Source organism: Triturus cristatus, chromosome 1_2, assembly GCF_964204655.1.
Source record: "Triturus cristatus chromosome 1_2, aTriCri1.1, whole genome shotgun sequence".
NCBI classification, from domain to species: Eukaryota; Metazoa; Chordata; class Amphibia; order Caudata; family Salamandridae; genus Triturus; species Triturus cristatus.
Genome location: NC_140580.1, coordinates 41,865,595 through 41,886,661, shown reverse-complemented (window position 1 = coordinate 41,886,661; position 21,067 = coordinate 41,865,595).

Genomic DNA, 21,067 nt, shown 5'->3' with positions numbered 1-21,067 from the left:
GGGCAGGCGGGGTTGATAGGTGGGTTCTGGGCGAGGGTGGTGGTTAGCTGGTCTTCGGAGACTTTGTTCAAGAGTTACAAGAAAAGGCAGCTTGTGCTCACAAGCACAAAGGGGGCTTATCACAGGGAGGACGGGTCCTGGGCATGGTGTGGAGTCCAACAGAGCTTCCTGATGTAGACAGATCTCTGAATGAGAGCTTCCAGGTCATCTTTGAAGCTCCAAGGAGGGCCGGAGAGCAGTCCCTCTGGGCAAATCTGCTCCCTGCTCATGGGATACTGTAAGTTCCTCCTTACCACTAAAGACCTCGACATATCACACTCCACACTCCACCCTCCTCAATTGTCCCGTCAATATAATTTGTTTTATAGACTTTGGCAGGGGCGTAATAACACCACACCTAATTCCTCTGTTGCGCAAGCGCAGGCAGGCCTTCAACCTGTCTATCCTGGGTATATCAGTCAGATGGCTTGAATGCTGATCACATGCATCAGGCTGCAGCCTGGTTTGTGCTGTTTGCAGGGCCAGTGAGCAGTGGCGGCCGACACTGATCAGGGGTGGCGGTGCGGGGGAAGGGGATAATAACAAAATTAAAACCTTACCTCCTGTCCGCATCGCCGCGTCTTCCTTGTCGCATCTCTACCCTCCTTCCTCCGGCCGGAACAGGAAGGCCACCGGAACACCCAGTCTCCCCTGAGCCAATCACAAGGCTGAAGTGCAGCCTTCTGATTGGTCTGAGTGCCGTGGTTCGGAACTCAGACAGGGAATGGGGGCCTGGGCATGTCCTCCACCCAGGCTGTAATGCTGCCTGGGTGGAGAGCATGCTTTGTGCGCATAAATGTTTGGCGGGCCCAAGACGGCAGGCCAAACATTCATGCGCAAGTAAGGAGTGAAAACCACTCCTCCCCTCCCCTGCTCCTTCAGTTGAGCAGCCCCGCCCTGTCCCGCTTCCCCAAGCTGCCACGCTAGAAAAATAAAATAATAACAACATTGAGTTATTATCATTTTATTTTTTCTTACACTGCTAAACATCAGTGGGGAGACGCTCCTCTACCTTAGCGGAGGCTCCACCTCTGCCAGTGAGATAGGAATGGTGCTGCTCTGCAAAAATAAAAGTACAAGTGACTCCTACAACTGTGTGAGGGTAGCAACTGCATTGTTGTGCAATCATGTGTGGAAGGACCCTTGTGGTACTTGCCAGACTCTTTGCAAAGTTACGTAATTAGTTGGGGGGTATCTGAGTGTGTCAGTTAACAGTTGCATGCTGAAAAATAAAAAGACATGTATTACAGAGCTCCGTGTGTGGTGTGGTCATTTGCGTGCTCTAGGCTAGGGGTGGACTTGACAGCAACTAATTAGAAACAAGGCAGGCCTCACTTTAGGGGTAGGCCAGTATCAGAAACTGCTAACCAGACTAGAGAAGTAGCCCAGCTGATGATTGGCTGCAATAGGAATCCGTGTGTGTCCTGCTGAACACAAGCCTGCAGCAGAATCCTCCCAGCGTGAAAGAATCACACTAAATGAGTGAGACTGGGAATTAGGAACCAATTGATTAACCCAGAAAATGACTAATGACTTAGAAACAATTAGTAAGAGTGTGCTCCGAGAGTGAGATATACAGTCAGTGAGTGGTGCGAGTCACACTCACTTGGTGCGGCTGCACTTGTTCCATCTCCTGTGACTCTGCACCATGCTGTCCTCTGGTGTGTGCCATTCGTCTCACCGCTCGCGCACATTTTGACTGAGGCCTGTGAGCTGCTGACTGCTTGTGTCACTCAATGCCTGCCTCTATGAATCGTTTTGACTCTGCAGGGAGGCCTTCAATGCACTGGAAACAGTTATTCTATAAACAAAACATAATATTTAATGGACTTTGACAATGGTATGTTTATTTTCCTGGTTCTGCAGTTTCCTACGAACATGCTTCAGGAGTGGAGTTTGACTTCCCTGTAGCCTTATTGAAGAGATTGGCAGCTCAGCACCAACAAAACATAAGTTATGTCTTTATTATAACCATTTTAATACCAGAGTCTGCAAGGCAAGGCAACACCACTGTAGGGTAGCACCTGGTGGTGGCACAAACTGCAGGAAAAATGAAAAGTGGAAATGTACATTTGTAAGTATGTGGGAAATGCCACAGCTGGTAAATGAAATTTTACTTGGAGTGCTGGAAACAGTTTCAACATTTCCAAGGTATTTGCCATTCACAAGTCTATCAATTCCATACATGAAAAGGTGGTGGCTATGCCAGTGTGTCTGCATATTAATAGTTGTACAATCGTATGGGGAAAATTATATCTGCTCTCTTGGTATAAGCACCCTGCCACCTGGGGAGCAAGGACCCAAACAGGAGAATCCCCCGTTCCGCATATAACTGTTAAAAAAACTGCCAAACCACACAGAGAAGTCCACAGTATTGAATAAAGCAGTAAAGCGAGGTTGTAGTTGAATTTAGCGCTATTTATTTATTGACTCCAGTTTTGAACATTCTATACATCATAAGTGATATCCAAATACAGACAGACAGCTGCCACGTGTTTCGCCACAGGGACTTTTTCAAGGCTGGAAATTATTGAATAGAGTCTATTCCAGCAATTCTCTTGGGAGGACCGGCTACACTTGCGAAGGCTTATCAAGGCTTGATTTTGCACTTTCCTATTTTACGGTAGTACTCTCCACATGGGTCACGCTACAAACCTAAAGGTGAACTAGAACCCCACAATATCCTTCCTATTGACTATATACTTTGTGGGCTATCTATTTAGAAGCATACAATGATGCACCACATTACGGCAAGCTCGCTCTCCACATTGTCTCGTAGTAAGATTTCCAGCCTTGAAAACGTCCCTGTGACAGAACACATGTTGGCTGCTTGTCTGTATTTGGATATCATGTATGACGTAAAGGATGTGCAACACTGTGGAGTGAATAAATCACATGGAATTCAACTACCACCGCGCTTTACTGCTTTATTTAATACACTTTTGTGACTGTGAACTTCTCTGTGTGCTTTAGTATTTTTTTAACAAGTCTGTCAATTCCTTTGCCTTATTGGAAATCACCTGAAAAGAGGTTTGCACCATCTATCGATAGCTGCACATAGAGAAATAAGCCAAACACACACACCTGCACAAACTGATCGCGAGTGGTCTCTCACACAGATGTTAATTTTTTTCTGAACAGGAATTATAATTCATCAAACTGAGCCCATTTTGTAGGCATTGTATCCTGTCCACAGTCTGCGTCTCTTTCCTGATCTGAGTCCAAGTGCAGAGGATCTCTCCACCCCTCCAAACCCCCACATCCCTAATCATGAAGTGTCACTAGTTCATCCCCTCACCCCACCATGGGTTACTCAATCTCTGGCACACCATCTTTCAAGGGTTGTTCTTCCTCATTCCTGTGCAACTGACCCCTCTTTTTCTCTCCTTTCAAGGGGAGGGGGTGGGTTGATTAAGGGCATCTTCATCTGGTAACTCTACTGCTTGGGCCTTGTGACATGACTTCTCCTCCAGTATTCTCTACCAGTGTTGGCCACCACAAAACAAATGTGGGGGCAGGGGACGGGGGGGTGGGCGGCACATGGAATTAAGGGTAAAATAAGGATTTTTAAAATGTACCTTTCGCTGTCGCTGCCTCCGACGCCTACGGCAGCCTCGATCCTTCAATCCCAGCAGTCTCTGGAAGGGCACAGGCTCCCCACCCAATCCAGACGCTGCTCTCATGCTATGTGACCAGCGCCATGATTTGTCTGAGTAGCCTGATCTGCTTCTCTGACACTGCCTGGGAGCCTGCTGCTTTTCTTCAACCCAGCTGCGAACACATTTGAGAAATAGAACTGCGCATCTCCGTTTGGCCAGCCTCAGACTTACATGCGCACTTCTATGTGCCCACCACACCTCCCTTTCATGGCCTGGCCTCACCCTACACAGGCATGCCAGCCAGTCACAGAAAAATAAAATGATATAGTTTTATTGTCATTTTATTTTTTTGTGACTGACTCTGACAAGTGGGGCGGCGCTCCTCAGCCATCACGGAAGAGCAGCCCTTGTTCTCCACTCATATCACTGAACCTGTCCCCAGCACTCCTTCTCATCCAGGGCCAGACTGGCAACCGAAAGCAGCACTGGCAAAGATGTTTAAACCAGCCCTGCTCCCTTCCTGCTCTCTCATCTCCCTCTCTCTTGTCCCCCACTTTTTCTATCTCTCGCTCTTCTCTCTCTCTCTCCCTCCTCCTCTTTCTCTCTCTCCTCTCGCTCTTTTTCCTTTGTTGCCTCTCTTGTGTCAGCAGTAATTCCCCAGGGAGATGGAGAAAATGGCAGAGACTCCAACAGAGACCCTCAGCCTTTGGAAATCGACCTCCACTAGCTCTAGGCCACCACGGAAATGCCAAAGAAATACATCTGGGCAGTCCAGCCCTGTTCTCCTCATCTTAAATTTAACCACATTCCCCCACAGGATCACTGAGCGAAGACTCTGGGCTGTGCCATCCCACTTCTGGGCAGACCCTGGTCATGTTCTTCCAAAGGGAACCCTTGAACTCGTTGCACATTGGAGCACCTTGAAGCCTTTTCAAGGGTACGAGGAGCTATAAACATTCTAAAGAACATCACACCAATATACACTTGAAAAGATTTGTTGCTGGAAACTCATTGCTTCGCAAGGAAAAGTAAAGGCCGAAATAATCTGAGATGAGTGTCTGCTTTTGGTATTTCACCACCTTTTCACAATTGCATTTCTAAAAACAAATGCTTTGTATACCCTAATATTCATACCACATACATTAATTTTTGGCCTCGTAAGCCTCAGAAAATGATTCACAGTATATATTTGCCACATAATAACTGTTCTCCTACTTACATCTTGCAATGCCACCCATTGAAACAGCAAAAGTACAAAATATATTGAAACAGTTAAACAAGAACGAGTCAGATTTTGTACACAATAAAGATTCAATGCATGTTGTGTTTATTTTTCATTTATTCATCCATGTATATGGTTGCCTTGAAGTACATCTCTAAGAGTGACACAGGCAGTCAGTCTGGGCTTTGTAGACAACAGAACATGCTGGGTTTGTAATTTTGCTCTCATCATTATAGGCTTATACATCATAGAGTGGCTACTGCCCAGACATATTGGGCTTGCGGATGGTGTCTCACATGACATGGTCCCTTTTACCACGTGCCTGTTTTGTACACCTTCATACAGACCCTCTCCTGTGCTCACATTATTCACACACTTCTTGTTCCCTTTAGCTGTCCATACTTTGGGGCTCCCGGATACTCAATACTTGGGCCTCTGCAGAAGCTTAGCCCCTCTCCAGTCCATGCATGAGGCTCATCAATCAGTGCCCCCTCTGGAAGCTTCACCATCTGCTCCCTTACGTTCAGCAATAGTCAGTCTTCACCTTGTGCATAGCAACCTGTGGTCCTGTAGCTAGCATCACTCTTTCCCCTGCTGCCCTTCCCCCTGAGCACTCTGGCTTTTGATCTGTGTGCGTTGGTCAGTTGATGTTTGTCAGTGTGCACCGGGGCCGGTATTATTTATTGTTTGTCTGTATGTATTGTGGCCTGTATTGTTTGTTTGTGTGCAGTGGTGCACACATGTGTGTTAGAGCTTGTGAATTCGATTGTCTATGGGTGCTATGGTTAATATGAATTTGTGCAGCCTATATCTGCATTTATGCCGGGATGCTATGGGGAATATTTACAAAGAAGTGAAGCCGTCATGGCTTAACGCCTCACTCTGCCACTTCAGAAACGCAAGGCTGCCCCCTATTTACAAGGATATGGTACAGCCTTGCATTTCCTCCTGCGCTGGCGCTACACTTAACTGTGTAGTGCCAACACAGGCACCCTTGCACAGTAGTGCAACGGTGTCTGCGAGCAGGGGAAGATTGTTTATTTGTAGGAAGGTGTCCCTTCCTGCACATAAATAACTTTAAAAAAAAGACATTTTGTGACTTCCATGTGTGCTGCTCTTTAAATGCAATTTTGCCACTTCTATGTGTGCTGCTTAATGCACACCGGGAAGTCACAAATGACTTTTTTTTTTAAAGTTATTTATGTGTAGGAAGGAACACCTTCTTACACATAAACACATAAATAATCCAAGGCATTTAGCTTTTTCCATGTGTGCTGCACAAGGCAGCATGCATGGAAATAGCAAAAACGAGGAGAAATAAAGAATTTCTCCTCGTTTCGCCAAGTTAAGACCAGGTTTTCCCTAGTCACAATTTTGACGCTGCCTCCTATTTACGCTGCCCTTGTAAATAGAGGGCAGCGTCAAAATCAATGGGTGTTACGGTGGAACGCCACCGCAACACCCACTGCCCACCCTTTTCATGCTAAGCATAGCGTGAAAGGGGACTTATTTACAAGGCAGCATTAAGCCACGTTAAGTGGCTTAACGCTGCCTTGTAAATAAGGCAAAGCCTATGGCCACGGAAACATCACACAAAGTGACGTTCCCGTGGTGATAGGGGCTTGTACATATGTCCCTGAGTGTCTCTGCCGGGCGGATCTATTGATCTAGTCAATACTCGTTAAATCCAGAGCTCCCAGCTCGCACGAAGCCGCCATGTGATATCGGCTCCCTTCACACAGCCACCCTGTGAAAAGATGATATCACACAAGGAAATTGAGTTGTGTGTGCGGCCATGTTCTTGTCTCACTTCCGCATCTTGCAGTGTCACTGTGAGCGCCGTCGCTTTCGAACTGACAGTAATAATCTGCGTCGTCCTCCCTGAGGGTCCAGGATGGTCAGGTAGCAGCAGTGCTTCAAAATGGGCAAAAAAGTGCTGGTACAGGTACTCACTAATTAAATTGGGTGGGCTGGGAGCCAGGCCTTTCACAATATCAACTTGTTTTTCGAGTCTATCACCGGATGGTGATCATGGAGCCAGGAACTGGATTTTCAGTAACATTTTCAGAGAAAGGTTCACCACAACAGATTTTGAAATGTCACAACAAACCATCATATAGCAACATAAATTCAAGGTGAAGCATTGCTGACAGGATGTAATTTCGTTAATCCCTTCTCCCAGTGCTTTAAATGGGAAAAAAGAAGTGCAGGTACTCATTAAATTGAGCTAGGGGCTTGGCTAGTGGGCGGGGTTAGAGGCGGAGTTAGACATGATACAAAAACACTTCTATTGAGTATTCATGTTGTCCTTGCATTGACCTGGATAGTGATCTCAAACTTTCTATATGTGCAGATTAATAACTAAAACCCTGAATGAGCCAAGCCATCAACAGTACTTTTAGCATGTTCAGGCTAAATAATCAATGTGCTCTAGGACAACAGAGGCTCTGGCAGTTACACCGGTTGCACAACAGAACAAAACATGTGAACAATGTATCAATCCAAACAAAATATGTTAGTTAACTTGTTATACAAAATGAAGGTGAAACACTAAATGTTCATGTTTTCTTGTTTTGTATTATTTGCAGCTTCTTAATATCATAATATTTCTAATGTTCCGACTTGGTTGCATTTGGCGCAATCCTTAAATATTCAAGGTTGCATTTGGCGCAATCCTTAAATATTCAAGGATGCACACACACAAACAAGCAGTCCACTCATTTCTTTTCTTTTTTTTTTATTTTTATTTTTATTTCAGCTTGATAACATAATAGAAAAGAAAAGCAGTCAGAATAGCAAGTAATTAATCATGGCAATCAATACAGAAAATGAATACATTGTGTAGTTTAACAAGAGAATCAAAATAAAGTAAGCAAAAACACAAGGTCGAGTAGATCAGACACAGCGGAGGATACCATGAGAAGGGGAGAAGACAGATAGAGAACAAAAAAAAAAAAGGTTAGTTGTTCAACCAATGCGTAAAGGGCGCCCATATTTCCAGCCCCTTCTCACGCCTCCTCCTACCGCTTCTTAAGAACACAGCTGATTCCAAGTTGTGGAGAGCAAGAATTCTTGCTCTCCAATTCACAAAGGTAGGAGGTACCGGGTTAATCCAATCGGAGGTTATACACAAACGAGTTAGAGACATTGCAATACAGAGGAAAGCAGACTCGCAAAAGGGTCTGTCAAAGCATAAGTCAGTTTCACACCCCGTTATTACTAACTCAGAAGAAAATGCCACCTGAATGTTAAGGGAGCTATTAATAAACGATTGGACATCTTGGAGAAATGCATATAGTTTAACACAAGAAAAAACATGTGTACATCATTGGATGCCGACAGGCCACATCTTGGACAACCCTGAACACCACTGCCTCCCCATTTTGATATTTTGGCTGGAGTAAAGTACAAATCGAACAAAGCCATGTAGCTTTGGGAACGTAAGCTCCCGGAGATTAACACAGCATTAGAAAGGTCCAATGCATGAATAATATCTATACCAACCTTACCGAACTTAACTTCTAATTTCGCATTCTGAGAAGAGAGATCGTCGGGAAGACCTGATAATAAATTTTGGTAGAGGGTCCATATTCGAGCCTTCCTTAAAATCAGATCCATGAGTGTATTTTTAGTAAGCGCGGTAGGGGTATTATAGAGAAGATGGCCTATGTAGCTGCGTATGTGCAAATACTTGAAAAATTCATGTGAGTCCAATCCATACATGTCTTTTAAAAATGCAAAAGAGGCCATATTGCCCTCATAAAGTAAGTCCCCCAATGTAAAAATACCGTGGGATCTCCACCTAATTGTAACCGAATCTTGAAAAATGGAGGGTAATAGCCTAGCGGCAGCCAAAGGTGTATAAAAGTTAATATTGGGGATTAACCATTTCCGACGCACCTTTCTCCAGACTGAGTGCATAGCTGAAATAACCTTAAACTTAGTTTTTTTGTAGTAACTGGGTTCAAGGACCGACAGAAGAGACCCCTTAGCCTCTTCTCCTAAGCCGATCTCAAAGATAGAGGGACTACAAGATGGTGGGAGTGAGGCTCGCAAGCCAAAAAGTGGGAAAGCCAGATGTTGGAGTAAAGCGGCCCAATTATATAAGAGCAGACTAGGCACTGACCACCCACCCCTGTCCAATGGTAAATGCATCCATTTAGCAGCCCTAAGGGGAAGACGATAATTCCACAAAAACCTATTACAACATCTTTCTGCACTGATAAGACTGGATTGGACAAATTCCAGGGGGATAGTCCTAAAAATATACAAACATTTTGGCAAAATCAACATCTTTAATACATTCCTCCTACCGAATAAAGAAAGATGTAGATTATCCAGCCTGCACAGAGTAGAGTTAACGATATCTATAATAGGTAAAATATTCATTTCAGGTAATTGCTCTACTGCAGCCGAAATTTTAACCCCCAAACACATTGCGCTTTGCCCGACTGGTGCCTCCGACGGTCCCATAGCGGACGATTGGATAATCTGGGTTTTCTGAACATTAAGTTTGTACCCTGAGAGTCGACCAAAATATTCTGCCAGGTTCTTGATAGCCAAAAATGAAGATGACACATTGCTGGTTAAAACAAAAATATAATCGGCGTATGCCAAAGCTTTAAAATCGACCACATTAATCTTAACAGGCAAAATATTACAAGAAAGCTCTATTTTATTTATAAAAGGATCGATATAAAGAGCAAATAACAGGGGCGAGCAGGGACAACCCTGTTTAGTGCCCCTGTTAATATCAAACGGCCTTGAGAGCAACCCTGAAATTGACAAAGTTGCTTGAGGGGCAATATAAAGTGATTGTAAAGCATGTATAAAATTAGGACAGAACCCCTTCCAATGGAGAACCTTCCACAAAAACCCCAGGCAACCCTGTCAAACACCTTTTCGGAGTCCAACAGGATTGCTCCGAGGGGAGATCGCGTGGCTTGGGCCCAATCCAGAAGGGCTATAACACGTGGTCCGCCGTGTCCCTTCCGGGGATAAATCTGTGTTGCCGAATAGAAACTAGTGGGGATATCACCGATGCTAGTCTAGCCGCCAGGATCTTTGAGAAGATTTTGCTGTCCGTAGTAATCAATGAGATCGGACGAAACGAGGCAGGATCCAGCTCGGGTTTGCCTTTTTTTTTTTAAACAAAATGATAGTTGTAAGATGCCAGGTGTCTGGAATCCTACCAAGCTGGGCGTCTCTAAGGGTCATTAAAAGGTCCTCCTGAATCTCCGACCGGAATGTGCTGTAAAATTCCAAAGGGATAGAATCAGGACCTGCTGCCTTGCCGCTAGCCAATGAATTTAATGCTGTTTCTACTTCATCCCAGACAATGGGTGCGGCAAGAACCGTATTTTGATGATCCGAAATTTTTACTGTATTGAGTTCATCAATAAAAGCACTAAATTTGAAATATAAAGTGTGGGATATTTAAGGAGCGATAAAACTGTCAAAACCCCATCAGGGGTATCACGAATAACCCCCAGAGGGTCCTGAATCCTAGTAATGCGGTTAGCTAAACCTCGCTGCTGAAGCCGCTTTGCGAGGACCCGGCCAGATTTTTCACCATACTCGAACATTGTCGATTGGTACTGCAGGTATTTAGTCGCAAGATCATGGCCAAAGAACTCAAGCATGGAGGCTTTGATTCGTGCAACCTGCAACTGAATAGGAAGTATATCACCACCATCCCTAATCGTGCTTGTAAGCAGAACCTCCGCACTACGTAATTCATCGATCCGAGCCTTAGTTTGTGTCTGTATTTGCTTCTGACGAAAGAATGAGAAGCTTTTGGTCTCACCGCGGACTGCGACCTTAAATGAGTCCCAAACTATGTTACTAGGGGCTGAGCCTCTATTAATATTCAGGAATTCAATTGCCCAAGGTCTCAAATGGTCTAAATAAGTTGATTTGAGTAACAGTTTTCTCTCAAAGGTCCAGGGTCTGGGGATTCTTACAGCACCCGTTGTAGTACAATTAATAATCAAAAGATTGTGGTCCGACATAATTCTAGGAAAAATAGCAATTGATGTAGTATCTGCCAGTTGATCTGACACAAAGAAATAATCCAAACGGACCATTTTCTTATGGGGAGCAGAAAAGTATGTAGAGCCATCTATATCCTTACAATAACGAAACCATAAATCAATAATAAAATGTTCTTGCACGAGGGCTTGCAAAGCTCTATAAACTCCAGGCTTTTGGCCCACGTAAGTCTGCCCTCCGACTATGTTGAAATTGGCTGATAAATTAATGTTAAAGTCCCCACAGAGACAAGTAGGCTGGGGCCATAAAGCCAATTCAACGTTTAAAAAATCTAAGAGTACAGGGTCGTCCAGATTTGAGCTATACACGGTGCAGACTGTCAGGGTTGAGCCGTTAATCAAGAGCTCCGTGATTGCCCATCACCCCCCGGTATCTTGGCTGGATCTTAAGCATGAGCCTACCCCACGTTTCATTAAAATAGCCACCCCCCTTATCATAGAGGTCTGGTGAGAACACACTATTAGGTAAAACCCAGGAATTTTAAGACATTCTCTATTATTCCAGGGAACGTGAGTTTCCTGCAGACAGAGTACCTCTAAGTGGAGAGCTTGGATAACCCGTGCAAATAAGGCTCGCTTCTTCCCATTATTCAGGCCACAAACATTCCATGAAGCAATAGAAATTTTACCCGATGCCATTGAGGGTTTTAAGAATAAACATCACAATTATGATAATTCTCTGATTTAATCCATGATTATCATAATAGAAAGAATCTGTTTCAAGCTTATTTTTTTGAATGCGCCCCAGCCCCACCCACCCAACCGCCCCCCACCCCTGCAAGACCACCCCCCCATACCGTCACAATCCCCCAAGCAATGCAGGGACCGAAGTCCCAGTGATGGAGAAGCTGGTATGAGCAAGGACCTACCCCAAGAGTCGCTGCTAATTTCAGAAAAAAAATTCAGAAAAAAAATAAACTGTAATGAGATACACCCCTCAAGAGAAGCTTAGCCCGTCTAATAGCTGAAGAGAAAAGAAGAAAAGATATATCGTTATGAACTTAAAGTTACATACAATTACATTTGCATTTATTGCAATGTGTCCAGCAATGCTTTTGCATGGATTTCAGACTCAAAAAATCTAGTCTGGCCTTGGTGGGTAATTTTAAGTTTAGATGGAAAAAGCAAAAAAACTTGAGCCCCCTTAGACTGAAAAGGGGCAATCAGCTGGCGGAGCTGCCACCTCCGCTCTACCGTGGCTGGACAAAAGTCCGGTCTAACAAAAAACTGACAGCCTTTTCCAAACCTTTGCCTATCAGGCCTGGCTAGATCATAGATCCTTTCTCTATCTAAAAAATTATGTAGGCAGATTAAAATGGCACGAGGTCTGTTGTCTGTCTGGCCCAAACGCTGCTTTGGTTTAAAGGGGAAACGATGGGCACATTGGATCTCCAACCGCCAGTCCCATTCCTTCACCTCTGGAAATGCTTCTGTGAATAATTCAATGACAAACTGACGGGTGTCCGATCTTTCCGTGCCCTCAGGAACCCCCAAAATTCTTAAATTGTTCCTCCATGCCCGGTTCTCCATGTCGACCAGTTTCCCTTGAATGTCAACCCTCTGCAACTGGATTGCATCTATGGTGGACTTTTGAGTCACTAGATCATCTTCGAGCATAGAAATCCGAGTTTCTGCCTCCGTGACCCTAGATGCAATATCAGTACAGGTCTTAATTACTCTACGCAGAGATATTTGGACCCTGCGGCACGCCCCGTGCGCGCGGGCACTTTCCTGTCGCGTCTCCTCATGGTGGGCCGTTATTGTTTGATAGATTATAGCCAATGTCATTTCACCAGGAGGCGAGACAGTTTTGGATTCCAGAGGATGGGGCGCTAGGTCTTGAGAAGTGCCATGGGGTACTGACCGAGCGGAAAATGAATAGTCTCAGGCCAGTGAACCAATATTTGAGCCAGGATCTTGAGATGCCTTACGAACTGTGGGGGGACCTCTAGAGATGCCAATAGAATTCAAGGCATTGTTGGTTCGCCAGTCTCCCATATCGCTGCCCTCATCCTCGGTCCAATCTTTGTCCAACCCATTGTCCTCAACCGAAGAGCCCGTATGTTCAGACAGAGACATTTTTTTATCTCCATCTATATCAGCATCAGCGCCTACAGAGGGAACAAGAGTCTGCAGCAATTCAGTGTGAGGAACATGGTATACTGCCATTTGTGAGCTAAGTGCGAGGCCTAATGGGACTACATCTCCCAGCATCCCCTGTGATGGTAAGCCCAGACCCAGAGCAGCCTCTGTACATGGAGCCACCGCCACCTGACTGTCCACAGGCTGCTCCACATCAGTTTGCAGAGCCGCGGCCAAAGATGTGCCCCCATCAACACCTCCAAGCACCGCAACGGAAGAAGGAGACGGAGAGATAGCATCCGTGTCACCAACTGGAGGGTCAGAGTCTGCAATGGCCGCGAGGGGAGCAAGAGGAAGACGAGAAAATCTCACAACAGCAGGGCTCAGATTGCCCTTACCGGTTGAGCTCACCCGTGGTTTGAACATTGCCGGTACCGGGACCAAAACCGGCTTAGACATTTTGCTGGCTGTTGTAGGTACCTGGGTCTTTTTGGAGACATCTGCAGCTGGCAGTGCTGCTGGTGGTGTAGGCTGGGCTGGAGCTGGCGCCAGAGTCACTGCAGTGGACTTCGCTGTGGCCCGAGCGATAATCCTTGATTGATTTTTCGGAGACATCACTCGGCCGACAGGAGACAGAGCGGGCCGATAAGGCTGAGGGCGCTGTTTGAAGTAGAACGCGAGCAGGCTGCCACCAGGAAAACGCCGCGCCGCCGAAATCCGGGACTGGAGGTCGCGGCGTAAACAGCAAAACCGCCAAAGCATCATCCGTCAGAGGCCACAAGTAAGAGCTTCCACCGCCGACTGGGTCCGCACGCTATGGGGCATAAGGATTAGCAGCTCCTGATCGGGGGGAGAAAACGCTAGTACCGGCTCACTCGGCCAGAGGACTGGCCGCCATCTTGCCTCCCATTTCTTTTCAAATACCTCCTGATTCTGGTCCTCTCAAACACACACTCTCTGTTTTCACATCTCTAAGCTCGAGATCCCTCCCGCACTCACCTCTCTCCCGTTAGTAGCTAATTCTGTTCCACTCTTGTTACCCCAACTGTATTCTATCACTCTCTCTCATCACTCTTTCTATTTTTAATCTGCCCTCTCCATGCCTCTCTACCTCTTTCCATAACCGTCTGGATGCCTTTAGTTACATCTGTCTGTGCTTACCCCTTCTGCTGTCTACCTTTTCCTACTTTAAACTCTCTGCTCTTTCCCCCTCACTCTTCACCTTCACTCACCCCCATTTTCCCTCCTCTCCCCTCGGCAGAAGGCCCCACGGCTGGAGAGCTTACACTGGCAGGCAGTGAACACTACAGGGTCCCGAGTATGTGCAGAGTACAGCAGGGTAGGGTCAGGGAAAGAACAATAGTGGCCTCCAATGGGAAGGTCAGTTGACCTCCTCCCACCTCACCTGGGCACCAGGGAGGCTGCTTAAGCCATCTTCACCACCTCATCCCCGCCCATTATGGACTCAATGTCCCAGCGGGCGGGGTGGAATCACAGGGACAAGTGAGTCATGAGAAAGACAGTCAGACTCCAGTGAGAGGCCAAAGGGTGAAAATGGCCCTTTGTGCCTGCGTTCCTCCACGGACCAGCATCGATGCCTGGCAGCCGGTTGATGAGGACAAGGAGAGCCTCCATCTGAGTAGGAAGGGAGCAGAGACCCTCTTGCCCCTGCGCAGGCCTCCAATAGGCCGTACAGGCCCCATCAGGTTGCTTGCCACAGCCGAATAATACATACGGCAACATCCAACATGCTGCCAAACAAACGGCACGCAGCTGGCCCTCGGGCACCAGTCCAGTACCCACCTTATTAATCCGACCCTGAGTACCAGTACTCAGTACCGGTGAGTACCGGCCTATTTACAGCACTCTCTTCTCCCTATCTGGAATTCAGCGTGAGAGGGAGTAAGTACCAGCTTGTCTCTTCCAACTCTGCCACTAGGTGTGAGCCTGTGACCTTAGGGCTACATACACATACATTAAAGCACATTCAAATCGGCCCTTGCAGCACCTTTCAATACATATTTTTTTTTATAAATGTGGCTGAGGTCCCGTTTATTTATGCTGTGCCTCAACTCACACCCTTCTTTCTCAGCCAGGTCACAAAACACTGCACTACTAACATGTACGTTTGGATTTTGTGTGTGTTGTGATCCCTGGCAGGTATCAGCCTGTATGTCATATATGCGGGGCCTAATTTTTTGCAGTGTGATATAATGCAAATTTGGCCCAAGGGCATCTGAGTGCTTTACATGTCAATCAGAGGTTTAATATTAAAGCATGTTTTTTTTAAGCACAGATGGTTGATTGAGCTGCCTGGAATCAATCACAGGATGATGAGCCAATGCTGGGATTTGAACCTGGTTTCCACTTCCACTCTCAGCAGCTCTGGCTACATCTCTTCTTTCCTGCTAGAATGCTAATTGGAACCTAAGGTTGCAGCAGCAACCCAGCGCTGGAATACATTGGCTATTGCCAATCAGAGTGGCACATAGACACACTCCATTGGAAAGGCTAATTTTCAGCAGCTTGAGCCCTTGCTGCCACTAGGAGTACCGGTACTTGTGAGAAAGTGCCAGCTTTCTTGCATGGTATGCCCCCACTTTTTGCTGAATTGCTGATGTACTTTGACTGAGTGTGCCCTGGGCTCCTGCCAATCAGGTACCCAGGGCCCATGTTCCTTCCCTAAAACTGTGTTGAAGCCTAAACCCAATTGGCATCTCTGGCCACCTGTCAGCCCCTGGTAAATGGTACACTAGGTACCCAGGGCCTTGTGACCAGAGAAGTCCCCTAAGTGCTGCAGCACTTATTGTGCCACCCTTAGAGGCCCTGTACCCTGACACACACACACTGCCCTTGCAGGCTGAGTGTCTGGGTGCAGAACAAAACAGAGAGTCAACATGGCACACATCCCTGTGTGCCATGCCCACAACACACACTGCCCTGGCATACATCAGCCACCCCTTTAGTTGGGTGCCCTATGAAAGTGGTGTGGGTACAGGTGCATGAGCCCTGTGCCCCTACAGTACCCAGGTCCATTCCTGGGCACTGTAAGTGCAGTGCTGCCATTTAAGAGTATGGTGCTGGTTGATCGTCAACACGAACTCCACAGCACCATGATGGCAACACTGAAGACTGAGAAGTTTGGTATCAAACTTCTCAGCACATTAAACCAGCACTGATGCCAGTGTGGGATTTAATGTACAATGCACGACAGAGGGCATTTTAGAGATGCCCCCTGAACCTAACCTACAATCCACGTCTTGTCTGAGGGGCTGCCGAGACTGCCACACAGCAGACATGTTGCTGGACCCCTGGGTAGAGAGCCATCCGCTCTCCTGGGCCTGCAACAATGCACATCCTGGGCGAGGTGCTAGGTTTCCTCCCCTAGGATGGGCAGGGGAAGCTTCAAAGGCATGCCGCCTTTTGTGAGCTTCTCCAGGCCACTTGCTGTACTCAGCAACTGGCCTCTACTGGTTCTGACCCCCACTCTGGCGGGAAGACTGGCCGGAAACCCCAAGGAAGGGGGTGTGCCAGTCTCTGCCAACCCCACCCCTCAGGTGGGGGAAGTGAGGTGAAGCACATCTCCGGGCTCTCGCCATCTTGAAGATGGGAAGCCCTTCCCAATCGGGACTAGGCTACTGCGCCCCTCCCACAGGAGAGTGGCAGGATAGGGGGTGTACTCACCCCAAGGAAAGGACCCATTAGTCCCTGCCCTTTACCTACATGTAACACCCCTAAATTTAGTATTTAGGGGCACCCTGAACCTTCCTTCCTGAGATCCAGATTCCGAAACAAGCAAGAAGATCAAGAAACAAGAAGACCTGCCGTGCAGCTGCTAACAAGAGGAAGACACCAACTTCTTTGGCCCCAGCCCTACCGGCCTGTCGACCCTCGAACCTGCTCCTGCTAAACCCCGGCATCTCCAGTGGTCAGCAACCTCAGAAACCCCAGAGGACCTGACTGCCTTGTGACTCTAACTACCTGGGACTCCCACGAGCAGTGGTACTGCTCAGAGCAAGAAACTGACCCCTGGCATCAGCCAGGAACCACGAACCCTGCACACTCTGCACCCGCCAAGCCTGACCTGTGCCGGAGTGAACAAAGACCACAAGGACGTACCCCCGGCGACTGTGACCCTGAATCCAGCACCCAAGGACCCACCTCGACCCTCCTGACAACGCCTGCAGCCTCAGAACCAGGGACCCCTCCAACCGCGACCAGCAGAGGGTAAGATTTCCTGATATCAAAAGGCACCCCTGCACTCGGCGTCCTGCGGCCCCCTGTGTCCAACTCCTGGGCGCCTACCTATCCTCCAACTACCCAACTTACCTCTCGAAGTGGTGGTCGCACCTGAAGAATCTTCGTCCCCGAGCTTGCAGCCTTTGTACGTTCTTGAGCTTCTCCATTGCAATCCATTGAGCGCCCGACGGCTCAAAAGCACCCTGCACCTAGCCGCCTGAGTGCCCCTGGCAGTGCAACCTCTACTCTAACCTACTTCCCCATTTGCCCTGAGAAAGTGACCAGGAACCCAGCTCCCACATCCACGTGGTCTGCTAGACAGCAGCCACCAACCAAAGGCTCCCTGCCTCCCATAGGATAACATTGCCTGGTTTGTGTTGAAAAAGTTTCTGTCGATTTTGCAAACTTACAAACATTCGTTAAAAATCGCCTGTATAACAAAATCACATTCTTTCAACTGTTTACAGGAGATGCCCCAGTGCTGGATTCAGGATCCAACACTGAGTTAGAAAAAGTAACCATAACCCCACTTACCTGCTAAGTGAATTTCCTCCCATAGGATAACATTGGTGATTCTATGTGAAAAGGTTTCTCAGTGTCAACTTTTAAAATACAATAATATTCCTTAAAAATCACTACTGTAACCAAAACGGTTTTACTCAACTTTTTACAGGAACTGATCCAGGTCTGAATCTAGGATCCAGTCCTGTGGTAAGAAAAGTAATCCAAAAAGTAATCTATTGCATTTAACTAGAAATTCTCATTGAGCTCAATGTATAATTGTGTTTGAAATTGTGTTGCCTATTGCAACAACTGTAACATTGCATTCAAAAGTCTATTGCCTAATGAAAAGTATTTATCAAAAGCATCTCATTCTGAGAAAGTATATTTTGATACCTATTGTTGGTTCTAAAATAAAACAAGCATATATTTTTATATACAAACCATTGGCCTAGAGTTCAGTTCTTGAGTGTGTGAGACCATTTTCTGACTGAGTGTGTACAACAAATGCTTTACACTGTCCTCTGATATTGCCTTACTGCTCAACCAAACTACCACTTTAGAGAGTAAGGTTATATCTAACTTTAGCCTCTGCCAAACCTCTGGGGACTGTGGACTCTGCACACTGTACCTATTTGGGAACAGTATATACAGAGCTACTTTCTTACAGTATTCTCCTAGCCCGAAGAGAGGTTTGGGTACTAAGAGGGACAAAACTGAGAAGTGCCAGTACCCAGTACCGGCCCAGTTAAGGCAGTGGATGGCAGGTGTTACTGCAGGGGTCATTGAAGGCCAAGAACCAAGCGGGGCCTCGGAACTTTGGTGCTTAAAAGATTCAGACTAGAACCAGAGGAGATATCTGGTGGTTGTGGGGGCTCCCAGGTTTCTGTTGGTACCAGTAGATGATTTAGCCGCTGCTCAGAGCACAGGGCAGTCTGGCTGTCTGCCCGGGGTCACAGACACTGAGGCTGGCTTGGTCAGCACCCGCTGAAACCTGGAACCAGGGAGCAACTAGACCTAAGTTTCGGTCGGAGGGCTAACACTTCCAGCATTGGAGCAGAACAAGCCTTTCCAGAAGTGGGGTCAGATCTACCCTCATAGCCAATATAAGAAAAAGAGGAGACAAACTTTGTAATTGAAACATATTGAACAAACCTGTTATTATAACAAACAAGTTTGTGTAAATTTGACACTGTTCCTAGGCTACTCACAGTGATCTTTAAAAAGCAGATTGCGTGTATTGACCACTAAAAAATGGCTTCTACACATTTGAATCCAAAGCATGTAAGACAAGTTTTCCAGTGGTTAATTTGTATAAAAATAAGTCCCGGTGCTCTACATTTTTTCTTAGGGGGCTGCTGCCACTTCTTCCGGTTGTCCGCCTAGCTACATTCCTGGCACCATCAAATTGCACCATTTGTCATGTCCGTCGCACACATGGGCAAAGCGAAAGCAACCAAATATTACTGCTTTAGAATTATGACATGGATTATAGCAGTCCATGTATTTGACAACAGCAATATACTTCAAAACAAAATGTCTGTGAACAAGGGAAAGGTATATTATTTTCCAAAAATGACAGAAACCTAATGCCTGTACTTTGAACTGAGGTCTAGTGCTCTATCAACTTCACTATAGAGCTCTTGCATTAATGCCAGAGACCCAGTTGCCATGGAGAAACATGCCTTGCACATCAAAACTAATGAAGATGTTTAAAACGAACACAGGCAAAACTGGCAAAGCCGTTTACACAATCTGAAAGGCTCCATCAGCCGAGCACGTCAAATCACATGTGGAGTAAACCTTTGCACCCTGAGACCTTGTAACCCTGCACCTTCATTTTGCAAAGCTTGAACTGTACCGAAAACACAGCAATAATAGTCTGGACTGATTTTCGTGGTTCTGGCCTCAATGTTACCTGTGATTGACACATCTTTGACTGGGGATGGTGAGATGAGACTCCTGCTTCTGTGGTACATACCTGCAGAATGCTAGTAGGACTAAAAGTGCACATCTTCACTGGACCTACTGTTTGTAAATTGGGATTGGACAAACCAATAATTTAATCTGTGAGGAGTGGGTGCTGCATTAAATGCTTTTGACAAGCTCATCTGCTTATTTAGGGTCACGTCACTGTAGAGCTTAACTTTCCTGATGATTAGTAATCTCAGTGATAAAAATTGCATTTTTCAGGACATCTCCTTAGCTGATGCTTTTATTCCTATTAGTTATGTGAATATACACACGCACTCTTCGCAGCACATCTGCTGAGCTTATCCTGGTATACCTACACCTACCAGTACCAAAGAGTCACTGGGGACGTCTCACAAATGCCAACATGTACAGCTAACAACAGCATCTTAATCAACAGACATACAAATACCGGAATACACACATAAAATCTGAACTGAATGCGTCACGTATACATGAATATGGGATTAAGAGCTCTATATCACTCGTAGCCAAGTGGCCAACCCCCAAGTCATCTGACGCTGTAAGCCACTCGTGGCTATTTGATTACCACTGGCAAATAATCTACTAACCTCCTCCTGCTGGCTTTGGCTCTCTGAAGTGCTTGTAATGTCTACATGTCAAACGGCACTGTTTTCACACACTAAGCTGCTGCTCAAACAGTGCAGGAATCACTCAACTGTGGGAGGATCAGGTTCAGATCTGTAAGGCACACTGGTCTCCTCTGCTCCTGCTCCATCCACAACCTCGGGGGAATGGCGGGTCACAGCCAGGGCCGGACTGCGGACTGGCCGTAGCGGGCACCGAGCAATCCCCCGGTGCGCCGCACAGGTGGGAGCCGTTTTTTTGCAAAATCGGCCCTGTAGCAAAATCGGCCGAAAACCGACCCCGGCAAAAAGCTCGGCGTGACAACCCCCCCCCCCCTCCACTTTGCCAGGGCTGGTTGTGATTCCCAGTCCGGCCCTGGTCATAGCAGGTCATCCAGGCACTGGTGATGTAATTAATCAGTCCGGGCCTGGCATCCGGATGGCCAATGTTCGTTCCCCTTGCCCAGCTGCCTTGCGTGCTACACAGTAGCTGTCCCAGTAATGCTACCAGTATCATGCAGCTCAGCAATTGGAGTATAGCAGCTGCCTAACGCTTAATTGATGGGGCCGATTAATTGATGGGGCCCGCCGCCTGACTGCAGAATCTGTGATGAGAGCCACCAGGTCTCCCATATCTTACAGATTTTCCAGACTCCTACAGCTCAATGGGGGCCCCCTAGAAGTTGTGTGGGTACAGAAAGGCACAATTCTAAGCACACTGCTAACAGGAGGAGTTGGGGTGCAGTGGGCCATAAGAACGACATTTCGCTGGCCGTT